General features: G+C 35.5%; 2 long non-coding RNA genes across 4 annotated transcripts in view; one reads left to right on the forward strand and one right to left on the reverse strand.

The window, feature by feature from the left end:
• The window catches only part of LOC145684602 (uncharacterized), a 154546-nt gene that overhangs the window by 7001 nt on the left and 132991 nt on the right, over window positions 1-14554 (forward strand). Inside the window, exon 2 of one of the 3 annotated variants that reach the window (XR_014131335.1) lies at window positions 6979-7481. The exons of the other annotated variants lie outside the window; for them this stretch is intronic. This is a non-coding gene — a long non-coding RNA (uncharacterized LOC145684602). Of the gene's footprint in view, window positions 1-6978; window positions 7482-14554 lie in introns of those variants that run through there. 3 annotated transcript variants of the gene reach the window in all.
• Window positions 1-14554, reverse strand: part of LOC145684603 (uncharacterized) — a 91211-nt gene that overhangs the window by 1714 nt on the left and 74943 nt on the right. The gene's annotated exons all lie outside the window — the stretch shown is intronic.

The following is a 14554-nucleotide window of genomic DNA, read 5'->3' on the forward strand; positions in this document are numbered from 1 at the left end:
ACCCATATGCTTCTTTACAAGCTATCCAACAGATTTAATCTTGATGACAAATTCCTGTCTTTACTAAATAATTATTTTACTAATCGTATGCAACGTGTTCTTATGCCAGATGCGTCATCCAAATTTGTCCCAGTTCTTTCTGGAGTTCCCCAGGGTAGTGTTCTAGGACCACTACTATTTCTTCTTTACATGGATGATCTCCCTTCCTTCCTGTCTTTACCATCTACGAACATTCCTCTCTTTGCTGATGATTGTAAAATTTTCCATAAAATCTCTACCATAGATGATGCCCTACTACTTCAGCAAATTTCTACTAAACTTACGGACTAGTGTACGACTTGGAATTTAAAACTAAACCGTCAAAAATGTTGTACTCTTAGTATTTTTTTTTTTTTTTTTTTTTTGAAAAAAATAAAATTTATCACAAATATTGTATTAATAACAGTCCTATCGAAAAAGTCGCTACACATAAAGATTTCGGAGCATTGTTCGATGAGAAACTTACATTTGCTGATCACATCACCTTTACTGTTAAGAGTGCTATAAGAATACTGGGTATTCATTCTTTGCTGAAATTCACGATCCCAAATCACTCAACATTTTCTTCAAAGCTTTTGTATCTCCTAAAATCGAATATTGCTCACCGATTTGGAATATGGCCTGTGCCTCAAGCTTATCCCGTTTTGATTCTGTTCTTAACTTTCTTCTTGCCATTGTCAAACAAAGAGTTCCTTCAGTGCGTAGTCTTAATAAAACAGAGTTCGTAAACGAACTCAATATTCAGACTCCACTTACTCGACGTATACTGCAGACTTGCTGTTCCTCCATAAAATTATCAATGGGAAAATTAACTCCGAATTGTTGGTCTCCGATCTCAATTTTCGTGTACCTTCTCGCAGTCCTACGTTACTTACATATGTAACGCTCAGATTATCAATTATACAACATTCCTTATACCTGTACTTCAGGCTGGCATCATTGTATAGTAGTTTATTGTCAGATGTTGATATTTTTGACTCTGAAAATCGTTTTAAAAACAAGTCAAAGTCTCTGTAAATATGGTACATATTCTGTGTACACTCATGTCCAAAATTATTGTCGCATGCCTATAAATATGTTGGTGTAGGAATATAACTTGATAAAGAATTCGCCTGGTATTTCTTATAATGTTAGTATGTGTATAATCGGCAAAGACATGTATGAGGCAAATTTCATGTCAAAAGAGCAGTAAATTAGAACAATAAAACGAAAATAAAACTTTCTTGCCCATTTAGCAACATTTTTTTTACTCATTCCTTACTCTAATTTTCGTATTTATAATTCTTTTCCTATGAAATTTACCACGAATATACATTTCCCGATTATACATAGTATCAGTATTCAAAGTACCCTGCAAAATCATTATCAATTTATATTCTTACAAGAAGACAATTATAAATATGCGACAATCATTTTGGACATGAGTGTACAAAGAAATATATTTTACTTTTTAATTTTTTCTTTCTTTTTTGTATCTCTTATATACGTTGTTACATTGTTTCAGTGAAAAATGGACATTGATCTATATCTGAAACATTTGTAAATAAATAAATTAACAATAAAAGCATTGGACGTGATTGACTATAATGGATCTAAAAGAATAAAAGTATTTGGTGCAATTGATTATAATGGATCTAAGAATTATAAAAGCATTGGGAGCGATCGATTATAATGGATCTAAGATAATAAAAGCAATTGGCACGATTAATTAAAATGGATCTAAGACAAAGTATTGGGCGCTATTGATTATAATGGATTTAAGGCAATAAAAGCATTGAATCGATTGATTATAATGGATCTAAAAGAATAAAAGTATGGGAGCAATTGATTATAATGGATCTAAGGCAATAAAAGCATTGGGAGCGATTGATTATAATGGATCTAAGACAATAAAAGCAATTGGCGCGATTAATTACAAAGTGTTGGGTGCTATTGATTATAATAGATCTAAAAAATAAAAGTATTTGGCGCAATTGATTATAATGGATCTAAGGCAATAAAAGCATTGGAATCGATTGATTATAATGGATCTAAGATAATAAAAGCAACTGGTGCGATTAATTAAAATTTATCTAAGACAAATTGTTGGATGCTATTGATTATAATGGATCTAAGCCAATAAAAGTATAGAGAGCGATTGTTCATAATAGATCTAACGATTAAACCTATCCAAGTGCAACTCTGACTTCGAGTCGAGACTATGGTCGTTGGCTACCTTGTAGCAAAAGAACATAACACGAAAAGTGATACATCCTCGATCGCAACCGTTGCGGAGATATAAGCGTGAAAAGTTAGAAATTGAGCTCCATACTATACATTACCAAGTCAGCTTCCGGGTCAGATTTTTCGGAAACGGTCAGGTAAGGAAACTCAGCGAATACATATCAAATTAGTGTTGGGAGCCCACCACCTTTTGAATGAAAAAAATGTTGCCCCCGGGGTACTCGCAGTGTCCCAGGCGGGGTCCAACTCAAAATTGGCAAATGGAACCGGGGGTCAAGTAGCATATTGTATGAAAGCTATTGTTAAATAAAAGAAGATAGAACAAATCTCAACTCTCTATGATGACCCTGTGCAAACGGGCAACTGGTCAAAATGTCAATACAACCTACATCAGAAAATATATGGCCACTCTTCTAAATCCGTTAAGTTGTGACAATAACAAAACAGAAAAACACGTTTAAAAGTGCAAGGTATTGAAGTTAAACAAATTGTTGCAGAGTCTCTCACAGAGTTACACAACGGACCTTATCCAAGTATAAGTGTGACTTCGAATGACCAATGGACCATAGAATGACCATGGCCATTGGATTGCATGTCCTAGAAAAGAAAGGATACATTGTCAATAGCAACCGTCGTGGAGGGTGAGAAATTCAAAAGGCATCGGTATATACTTCGCGAATCGGGACCCCAAATTCGCAGATTTAGAAGAGTGGCCATATATTTTCTGATGTAGGTTGTATTGACATTTTGACCAGTTGCCCGTTTGCACAGGGTCAACATAGAGAGTTGAGATTTGTTCTATCTTCTTTTATTTAACAATAGCTTTCATACAATATGCTACTTGACCCCCGGTTCCATTTGCCAATTTTGAGTTGGACCCCGCCTGGGACACTGCGAGTGCCCCGGGGACACAAATTTTTCATTCAGAAGGTGATGTGCTCCCCACACTAATTTGATATGTATTCGCTGAGTTCCCTTACCCGACCGTTTCCGAAAAATCTGACCCGGAAGCTGACTTTGTAATGTATAGTATGGAGCTCAATTTCTAACTTTTCACGCTTATATCTCCGCAACGGTTGCGATCGAGGATGTATCACTTTTCGTGTTATGTTCTTTTGCTACAAGGTAGTCAACGACCATAGTCTCGACTCGAAGTCAGAGTTGCACTTGGATAGGTTCCCTCGTAAGATAATAAAAGCATTGGACATGATGGATTATAATGAATCTAACATAATAAAAGCATTGGGCGTGATTGATTATAATGAATCTAAGACAATAAAAGCACTGGGCGTGATCGATTATAATAGATCTATGACAATAAACTATAGCGTCGAAAGACACCGAATCTTGTCAAACATGTAGGAAGGGAAACAAACAAAATTCTACATTGCTTTCCAAGTGGAGAACACCTGAACAAGGAAGTAGAAGCTAAAATAGGAAGAAAATAATAAGATTGATAGTTTGATGGATGATATCTACGAAGAGAAATCTTACGCTGAAATGAAAGAAGGCTGACAAAGAACTGCACTCCATGGAAATTTCTGAACTTGTTAAAGCAACGTGGCAATAATGATCTAACACTTAAATATATATTTTTATAATTTGTAAATGCATATCCTACGTTATTTGGATCCTTAGGTATAATACGTTTTTGTTTTCTTATGTAAAACATACATGAGATGACATATTGTTGAAAATTAATCGTGTTTCTAGCATGGACTTCAAATACATCAATACACATTACGAAATTAACACAAACATTCCTAAAAAACTGAGTGACCGTCCTAGAGACAAAGCTCTGTGAGTTGATTTCGGTAATGGAAACAGTTTTACATAACCAAGACATGTATTAATACATATATTCTCGACTCTCGGAAGTAATGTAAGAAGTCTAACAAAAACCCTCTTTTTAGCTACTACACAGTGTTCCCGATTGCCAAGAAAAAAAAATGGCCAAAGCTCTTAAATAGAATTTTCGATGTGGACACTTTTTTAAAAGATCCTAAATAGTTAGATTGGTATTTTTATAGTTAGAAACGGCCGTTTCTGAGGACAAACTAGATGCAAATACTTAGCCGTTGAAATCGACTTTAATCTGTACTTCGAACTCGTTACATCAGGTTGTCAGTTAGGACGCTAATAAACATTGTTCTAAATTCCACTTCACTTTCTTGTGTGTGTAGTTATTTTATTTTTTTTTTCAAGTGGAGGTAATGAAAAAGAAAATTTCAACTATGTAAATAAAATACAATAGAATTTCATTGTTATTATTATTATTATTATTAATAAATTGTAACATTTACAATGTCGTTTTTTAAATCACAAAAACTAAAATATACAGAGGTCAAAAGTCCCGCAAATATTCTCTTTCAAACAATTTTAAGTCTTTTTAAATTATTAGTCTTCATTAATGTAACACAAAAAGTAGCTGACGCGGTTTGCCCATTTTGTTGGATCAAACGATCGAATATGTTTCAGGCAAAAATTTTCTTAAGGCCTTATATTTATGGAATAACATATAGTGTAGCCAAACCCAAACTATAACTTAACTCAGTATGATATACTTATTCCGTAGAAAATATATATTCCGTAGAAAACTCGATTCAGGGGCCGTTCAAAACTTTTGTGGCCCCTGATTAAAAAAAACTAATTATTGGCCAAGATCGCAATCTTTTGATTCTTTTTAAAAAAAAATTTTTTTTTGATCATTCGTAAAATTCTTGTTTTACCTATATTTTTCTGCAATGATGCATAATTTCGTTTTCAGGAGCGAATCGTTACGCTTTCTGTTTTGGTTGCTGTAAAATGAAGAAATTTCTTAAGTTGTTTACCGCGGATTCATCCCCATTTCTTCCCTCTTTTTTTTCAAAAAAATAATATCAAATTCGAAATCACTGACCTCTGTAAATCTCCCAAGACCAATTTTTTTATTGATATTGAGTTATTTTACATTTTAAGTTTACCATAGTGGATCAGCATTTAAATAATAATAATAATAATAATAATAATAATAATAATAATAATAATAATAATAATAATAATAATAATAATAATAATGCCAAATTCGATAATTCAGTGATCTCAATAACCTCGATGTACTAAGCACTAGATTACGTTGAGTTTTCAACTTTTGGCCTCGTTTTTGATAATTCAGATGCGTTTATGTTTATGTCATCGGCTTTTAAGTTATGTTCCTGCTTACCACAGTTGCCAACCTCAGAGAAAAGAATGATCGGTTTTCGTCTTTAAAATGAACGAATATTAATATAATAGTAATAATAATATAAAATAAAGTCTGCATTCACAAACTGCAAAATAAATAAATAAATAAATAAAAAAGGTTCAATTTAAAATTATGGTATATTGACCTATTATTGCAAAGGCATTAAGAGTAAAATTATCGTATATTAAGATAAATTATTGTACGGTTGACAAGCCTGCTGCTTACAAACAACTAGCACTTTGATCACTCTAGCTGGCAACCCTGACCCGCAATTTTATTTTTTTTTATTTGCTTCGTCATTGTTCTGCTTTACTTTCTTTATTTTTTTAATTTTTTTTTTTTGCTTGTTCTGTGTGTTATCATTGGTTTTCTCAGCTGCCATGACATCAATATTCTCAGCTATCTCATTATGGAGCAGGAAAAAAAAAAGTTTTCAGATATGTATCAAACAAGAGAACATAAAGCGTGTGTGAGCTTTGACCATTTAATTATAGAGGGAAGCACCGTCTACGAAAAATGATACACATTACAGATTTAATCATTTCTCACATTTGCGTACCCGCATTCTAACCATTTTTATATGTTATCAGCCAGCATATATTTTTAATTAGGAAAAAAAGTATGATGTGAACATACCTCGTTAAAAATATATATATTAATACTCTTTGATCATTTTGAGATAGTTTGATGCTATTCTTATTTTTTGTGCAACATTTTTTCTTTTTATTTTGCACGCAAGAATAGTGATAAGGTCTTTTACAAATCTCTATCTACTTTAGCTTAAAGCTAAGCATTTACGAACATTTGGGGCAAAGCGTAGCTCGTCAGAAGTCTGTGACACAGTTGAAAGTATTTACTTGAATGTTGTCATCAGATAATTTGAAGGAACTGGAAATGAAATAATTGTTTCGAATTATTTGAGATGCGTCTGACATACACCACAGCCTAATTGAGCTCGAATTACTTCGTGTCACAAGGCCTAATTGATAGCAGTGTTTCTTCCAGACATGTTTTTGGGGGAGCACTCCCTCCCCGGGAGGAGACCAAAATAATATGTCTATAATATAATAATAAATAGAATAGCATCAGCAGTGCTACCCCCGGAATACCAAGTGTGCCCCCCCAAACATATGTTTTTAAGAACTACTGCTTGATAGTAATAGCACAAGGGCTTAACCATCTATTTGAACCAGACGGACCAGAACGGAGGTCCACCGGGCTCCGACACTCTCAAAACTTCCTAATTCAATATACAGTGTGTCTACAAAAACACTCCCTGATTTGAACTGATTGTACAGTCACGAATATAAATAAATGGAGGTTTGAGCCATAACAAATAATGGCTCCAACCTCCATTTATTTATGTTCGTGACTGTACAATGGAAACTTTTTGCAATGTGTTTGTAAGTAAGGTGTCAGAAGGTGTAGTAACTCAAAATATTTTTGTTTCTTCAATACAAGGTTGTAACATTTACCCATTTTTTTTTTCCTAGAGGCCAGTAAATTCAAGATGGTGCTCTACAAACAGCAACGCACCTGGTGTGTGTTCTAAGAATTCCACACAACGAAAAGTGTTGCGTCTGTTCAACGTGCGTTCAGGCACAAATTTGATGTGGAACCACCTTCGAACAAGTCAATTTTGAAGTGGTACAAGTATTTCGTTGAAGAAGGGTGCATCTGTGACAAGCGGAAAGGGCACTCTCGCTGCAAGTTGTTGATCGTGTGAGGGGAAACTTTCTCCGTGTGACAAGTGGGGCACTCATTGAGTGCCTGTAATGAACATAATTATATCACATGAAGCTTTATGAGTTGTTACACGTCTATCCCCAAAATGAACACAATATTCCCCAAGGTTTTCATTTTATATCCAAATAAAATCGAGGAGTGGTTTTGTGGACACACTGTACATTTGTACACTCTACCTGTGTAGCAGATAAATGATTGACTTAGCATGAAAATTTGATCTTACACTTCATCTGTACTCATTTTTTCTCATAAAAACACTCTACTTCTATCATTTTATCTGAAAATATAGATTGAAGTACTTTATAATTATTTGTCGTCTTTTCGTGTGCAGAACCCATTCAATAATACATAGACCAAGGATATTATAAAATAGAGGATCTGCCCATACGTATCTTCATCATATGAACTCAATGAAGCCGAAAAACAACCGAGTATCGTCCGAGCCGGCACGTTTGAGTGGCTACTCTCGCTTCCGCCATGATTGTTGGCTTGAAATATTGCGATCTTAGTGGCGCGGAGTGGGCAGAGTAGGTGTGGCGAAGCTGTGACGTATGGCTTCACGATTTTGTTGTATGGGCAGATCCTCTATTTTATAACATCCTTGACATAGATGTAGTGACTTGTAGTATTGGACTTCTTCCCCAAACCTTGAACCCCTTGCAACAAAAAATTCTAGGTGCGCACCTGATCCTAACATTGCAAATGTAATGTAATTACTCACTAGATGAATTTGCTGCTATGAATCTTTTGCTGTACCAACTTCACACTCTCCCGTTGAAGCTTCTGACTCCCGAGATAATCCTCGATACCTCCCAGAATTTCCTTGTTTCCCGAGATCTTTGAATTTCCTAATAGTTCCTAGCATAGAGCTTCTTATGATCTCCTAAGATCTTCTTATGAAACTCCTTAACGATGTATTTGCATGTATATTTCCTCTATCTGTGGAATGATATCTGCGTTACTATTTTTATTTCCTTAAAACAACAATTATTTATAATTTCCGTTTTATACCGTTCTCAAAATAAAACTACGAAATTATGCAATTTTATATACTTTACAGTGATATTTCTTTTTAATAGATGGCAGAATTTGTCGTATATTCAACTGCAAGAAATCTTACTATTGTGTCATATCCGTTATCACGATATTAGTGGTGTAAAATCTTGATTTAATTTATTTTTTTAAATAAAAAAGTGTGGTATTTGACGTAAGAAAAGATGCATATTTGTAAGTAAATTAATTATGTTCTTTTTGGTAGTAAAAAGTGATATTGATTCTTAAAATATGTTCAAACAATAATCTTGCTAAAATGCAATAGCTAGCTGCAAATAGACCAAGTAAATTGATGATTATGATGATCGTCAGACAACGGCGCCGACTTTCCAAAATTTATGTGGGTGCATATCAATAGTGGGACGTGTTAGTCTATAGGTTTACAGGGAATCTCGATATTTGATTGATTTATTTTTAGGTAAAATCTTTTATGAACACTGTCATAAACGGCTGTGCAGTAATAAAGTAAAATACACCGGTACTATGAGGATAAGTTGGGGCTGCCCTAGCTCAGTCGGTAACACGGCTGACTTAAACGCGAGAGAAAGAGGTTCAAACTCGGATCCAAACTAAAAATGTTGTGGTTTGTGGGTGATCCGCACCCAGAAGATTATTTGTGTAGGGTACCGGAGCCCCGGAGCACCCACGTAGTCGGCGCGCATGTCGTCAGATCCTTTCAGTATGTCTGATGGAGCTAATGTGTTCAGTTCGTTGGCGAAATTGTTATACACACTAGCGTATTTAGGGAAGACTATCGGGCTTAAGCCCCTACCCGAAATAAATTTATTATTTGCATTCCACGTACAACAATAATCCTTCTTACCATTTCTAAGAATTTCATTGACTTTCCATTTTCTTATGCTCTTTGTTCAAAAATAATACCGGTACTGTATTTGTGAAATTTCATTCCATGTAAGAACTGCGTTCTTTTTTCCTTTCTTTCGTCCATTCTACTCTTCTGTTCCTTTTTCTTAGTTGTTACTTTCTTTCGTTTCTCCTATCATACTTTCGACCGTTGTTAGTTGATTCAAGTCGGCCATCATCAGTAACACCAAAACTAGGAGGAGCTGGTAAGTGAAACTGGTGTTCCAGACCAACTTGCACGATTGACGTTCCATACAAATTAAAACTGCAATCAGTATATTTCAGCTTCAACTTGCAGCAACATTTTCTTTCAGGCAAAAACGTACACAGATAAAACTGCATATAACAAATATTCAATGTGTGTTTGCAGAATCGTCATTTCAGATTGCCCTGTGGGGTAAAATCCTCCATCGAATGCGAGTTTCAAGTTTTTTTTTTCCTAGTATATTTGTAGACAATTAATTAAAATATATTTAATTCTCAAACTTAGGTGGGCGATTACTTACCCTACTTCCCCGTGTTATGCATGGCCACCCCTGAAACAAAATCCTAAATACGCCACTGATTACAGTTATTATTTTTTAAAAAATAAACGTTGCTTTCTCCAATGATTTGATTTGTAGTTTAGGTTATTATATAACTTTAATGCTATATATGTTGGTGTTACTCTTGTATTTTTTATACATAGTTTTTTTTTTTTCTAAATATTTTACATATTGGTGCTACCTTTGAAATCCAGACCGATGTCTTACAATGGGTCTTTTTACATTTCCCCTCACCTATTATTATTTGACGCAATATTTTTACATATAAAAATTAGAATTCAAACCACGATTTCTTTTTTCTTTTCTTTTCTTCTTTTTTTTTTATGGATCACAGAATAATGTTCAATCAAGCATAGAGTAAAAAGCTAATCTCTCGCTCTATTGGTGTATGGGCTATCTCTGGAAGATCTTTTGGAAATAAAAAATCACAGGTTTTTAACATGCGAACAGAAATTTGATGGAATAAGAAGAACGTGACTTGCACAAAAGTTTTTAAATTCTGCTCTTTGAATATCCGTTATATCTTTCGGAGGAATTATATAAAACCAGGGAGTAATTATAATTTTTTTTCCTTTAATCATTGCACTTTCCCTTTGTTCTGAAATTTTTTTCTTCTCCGTAATAGTATATGTAGATATATATTGTATATGAATGTATTTGGTGTTCTAAGTTTATTTTCAAATTTACATTGTTGTCAGTTCTAGGGCAGAAGAGTAAAATAGAAAGGTAATTAATTTTTGCTTGTATTGATCATAGGTCTTTGAACGCTTAGTACTTGTGTACCTGGGTTCAATTCCCGGATGTAATAGAATTATATTTTCGGTGTTTAATCACTAAATTGTAACGAAATTTAGGAGGAGCACTGGTTTGGAAAGTCAGAAATCATTGTGACTGCACCAAACATCAGCGTGCCTAGGGAGAGATACGGTAGCTTATAAGTGGAGCAGGGACGTACGCAGGGGGTGGGTCCTGAGGGTCCGGAACCCCTCCCCTGAAATCTCGACTTTTGTGTAAATTTAGCCTAATTTTAGGGGCAATTTTAGGAATTTTAATATAAAATACCCTCATATTGAGTTTGGACTCCTCCCGAAATAAATTCCTGTGTATGCTACTGAAGTGGAGCGCTCACGTCTGGTGCGAAGGAGGTCATTGGTTAAATCCTAAGGCATGTGATAAAGGTTCATAAAGTTTTCAGTTTCCCCCTGTCTCCTCCGACATTCTCTTTCCACCATGCCTTTAATAATTATTAATTATCCGTTTCGTTTAATTACGGATGTATCAGCAACAAGAAAAAACTAATACTTCATTTTATTTCACTTAAAACCTGTAGAGCAGTGGTTCTCAAACTTTTTGTTACCGCGACCCACATTAAATAATGAAAAAAATATTTTGTGGCCCACCTACGTTTATTCAAATTCACATTGACATTTTACGTAATGGTGGTGTATTTCAAACCAATTAAATTTTGTAAATCATATCTCCAATTACAGTTCGTTCAATAACAGTACGTATGAGTGATCAACATGAAATTTATTTGGGAATGTTGTGGACACCCCGAGCGACCACGAATGTTACAAAGTTGGAGCTCGATGCTTAAATTTTATTAAATAAAAATTTGGTTTCTTTTATGTCTATCGTAAATATCTCACTTTCAAACTAAACTGTAATGTAAATTTATGAATATAGTGGCACTGTCGGTACAAGAATATTAGTTAGTGACGATATAGCAAGAGTAACCTAATTTTTTTTCTCGATAACTGTATCATGAAATTGCACGCATGCGCAAAGAGGATTAAAATGTTTCCACAGGAAGGTAACACTACTCCCGACGCAATGTCCTACCCTGTGACAGATTTTGACTCACCCACTATCTTTCTATCCTAACCCAGCATCTCTACTGACTGTACAACGGGACAGGGCTCTGAGAAACAACTGAGTCTTCATCTCATTAACAAACCCTTCCAATTTCCATTTTCTGAATAACACTTCACAAACATGTGTTTCTGCATCAAAATAAAATTTTCATAATTAAAATTTTAAAAAACTCGCGACCCATCAAAAGGCAGGCCGGGACCCACCAATGGGTTGCGACCCACACTTTCAGAAACACTGCTGCAGAGTATTGACGTGTCCAAAATATTGCTTCAATTTAGCGTGTATCAATAATATACGTAATGTATGCGTTCATTTATAAAAGTCATAGTGTATATTCAATAGAGTTCTCAGGGACGGTGGCTCAGTGGTAGAGCGTTCACCTCTGGTGCTTGGGGTCCCGGGTTCGATCCTAGCCCCAACAAGTGGACTTTGTGGTGGACAAACACCGTGTGCGTGGGTTTTCTCGGGGTTTTCCCGTTTCCTCCCACTTTCTTCATTCCACCATTTCATTTATTACTCATCATCACCTTCTCCTTTAGCCTAACCTGCATACCGTGTGACGTAAAACTCAAAGATTTCATTTCATTTCATTTTCAATAGAGTTCTCTTGTGGCTGTGTGGATAGCATATGCATCTTTAGCATGGAAGGCCCGGGTTAGATTCCCACAAGAGACTCCTGTGGCTCGGTTCCCATGTTAAGGTGTAGGTCCATGTTTCATACAACCTCGCTGCTGAAAGGGACGCTAAACTCATTCGAAATGAAATCAAATGTATAGGCCCTACTCATTCGTGGCACGAGGAAGGAGGCACAGTGTCTTAGTGGTGGAGCGTTCACCCCTGGTAAATGAGGTCCCTGATTCGATCCGCGGCCAAGTAAGCTTGTGGTGGACAACATCGTTTCCGTGGGTTTTCTCGGGGCTACTCCCGTTTCTTCCCACAATGTCATTCCACCAATTCTTGCATCATCATTCACTTGCCGTAGTCGTGGTCAGGCCCGTAGCCAACCCCAAAACTTAGGGGGGCCTGGCTGAAGTTAGGGGGGCCCCGATCCAACCATATGATAGTTCATCACCATATTATAGTTCTTTTGCAAGCCTACTGTAAAACTTTTAGGGGGCCAGCAAAATTTAGGGGGGCCCGGTCCCCCTAGACCCCCCTGGATACGGGCCTGATCGTGGTGTTCCATAGTCTAAAGGGCATAATCACGGACGTTAAACTGAAAGAGTTTTTGAAAGATTTCATTCGTGGTACGTTGCCTATTTGGTGTTTGGTGAAGCAAAAATTCATATCTTGTAGCCCTGCAGTATTGTAATATATAGAATAAAAATGTAAAATTTCGTATGAAGACCTTTAGCACTCCCCACTAGTCTAGTGGCAAGCGCATGTGCCTTTGATGCATGTAGTCCCGGGCTCGAATCTCGGTAAGAGAGCACAAAAAAAGTTTAATTTCAGAATCGTTCACTTTCGATAATCACCAGTATCCTTTAGCCTAAAGGAGGACGCTCAAGTAAAAAAAATAATAAATAAATAAATAAATAAGAAAAGACTTTTTGAAGTCAGTTCATAAGAGAATCAACGAACCAGGTGTCTAATAATCATTTGAAGTCACACCGTTCTAGCGGTCTAATACCCCCTACCCATACATACAGATTTTCTTCTATATTAATATGAAATTAATATATGTACCGTGTTATGCAAAAGTGAACTAAGCGCCAAATTTTGAAAATCCACGTAAATGCGACGATTGGTTCCTGATAAGCATTAGAACGTTTTGCACAATCGAAAAGAGAGGAAAACCAACACCTTTCCACAAAAAGAAACATAATTTCACTTTTGATTACGGCTACATTAATGCTGGACATCAACCTTTAAACATAATTTTCTTAAAAGTAAGAAAGTGGCGCTTAGTTCGTTTTCGCAGGACACGGTGTTGTTGAGTAATCTTTTAAACTTCCAACCCTGTCACCTCTTACCATTCCAACATCAATACCCAACCCTGACTACTTAATAAATGTCAAATGTTACATTAAATTTATAATTACAAGTATACTAAAAGATGTCTCACATGTCTTACTAATACGGAGTAATATAATAAAATGTTTACGATGTACTTTTACCTTATTCTATTGCACTTTATATATTATTTTTCATTGTGTTCTGTATTTTGTAAATATATTTTTTCCTATCTTTTACCTTTAATTTTTCTGCAATAAATGATAATTGCTCGTGGAAGTATTCGTTTGTTAGCAAGTAATATTTTCTTTTAAAAATTTACACTTTATGCGTTTCTAAGATCATACCAGATAATTTTCTAAGAACCGAAACATAGCGTCAGTGCTGCTACACTTGGTACAATTGTACCAAATTCAGCCATTTTTGTCATTTATCGGCCCGTTGGCAAGGGCGCCGATCCTGGGGGGGGGGGGGGGGCAAAGCTTATGTGGACCCCCATGTATTTTTACGAATATGTATTTTTCTGTGTATTTTTTTATTGTTATATGAATTGTTGTATGTATTTTACTATGAATGGGCCCCCCCCCCCAAAGTTACAGAGAAATCGGTCCCGTTGCCCGTTGGTACCAGGCATTTTCAGCTCCTTTTGTGAAAAAGTTGGTTACAATTCTACCCAATTCAGCCACCATTTAACAAAAGCTTGTACATTTTCAAAAGTGTACGTGTGCCGCATAATAATGGATACCATTTTGACTTAAAATTATTAATAATGTGCTGTGGTGTCTTTCAGGGAAGGTTCTATAGGACCCTCGACCGGTTTTGCATTTACATTTCTTACTAATGTCAGTTTACTTACCTTCTATTCTTCTTACAGTCTATTATGCTCTTTCGGTCGTGAAATAAGTGAGAATAAGGTGCAGTAATTTATATTTTAACATTTTATTATAATGTACTGATTACACACGAACTCGGAGGTGATTAATTTGTTCCTCGTCGTATATATACAAGAGCGCTCATGTTGTGGTTTCCAAGG

Source organism: Thermobia domestica, chromosome 5 (assembly GCF_964235325.1).
Source record: "Thermobia domestica chromosome 5, izTheDome1.hap1.1, whole genome shotgun sequence".
NCBI lineage: Eukaryota > Metazoa > Arthropoda > Insecta > Zygentoma > Lepismatidae > Thermobia > Thermobia domestica.